This window comes from Eptatretus burgeri, chromosome 2 (assembly GCF_056783735.1).
Source record: "Eptatretus burgeri isolate ZD-2024b chromosome 2, Ebu_testis_v1, whole genome shotgun sequence".
Lineage (NCBI taxonomy): Eukaryota > Metazoa > Chordata > Myxini > Myxiniformes > Myxinidae > Eptatretus > Eptatretus burgeri.
The window spans coordinates 139,012,326-139,012,990 of record NC_140962.1 but is presented as its reverse complement, the minus strand read 5'-3'; positions in this window follow the sequence as shown (position 1 = coordinate 139,012,990).

The following is a 665-nucleotide window of genomic DNA, read 5'->3' as shown; positions in this document are numbered from 1 at the left end:
AGGCTGGAGTTCCTGAAGGTAGCGTTCTGGGCCCTGTTCTTTTTCTGGTTTTCATCAATGATCCCTCCCACTCTCTGGAAAATCCTCTATTTCCCTTTGCCGACGACTCCACCCTCTGCCGTACCATCTGTCATCCCTCAGACCAGCAAGCAGCAGCTTCTTCGCTCACTGCAGATCTGGATAAAATCACAAACTGGTCCAACACGTGGAACATGTCTTTCAATCCAGACAAATCTCACACTCTCACTATGTCTCTTCGAAAGGACCGTTTAGAAAACCCCCCCATCCACTTTCTCAACAATCCTCTGGAAGAAGTCTTTTCTTTCAAGTTTCTGGGTCTCACTATCTGCCATGACCTTTCCTGGGAAAGTCACATTTCCAACCTCGCCTCAAAAGCCAGTGGCCGACTGGGAATCCTCCGTCGTCCAAAGTCCTTCCTCGGCCCTCTTGAGCTCCTGACCACTTACAAAGCTTTTGTCCGTAGCCTGATGGAGTACTGCTCTCCCCTCTGGGCTGGTGCTCCTGCCTCCCACCTTTCTCGGCTTCACGCTGTCGAAACCAGGGCATTTAAGATCATCGGCATCTCCTGCAATGAAGCTGAGTCTTTGAGCCTCTCACTCAATCACCGCAGGTTGGTCGGTGGTCTTTCTGTCTTCTACCGACTC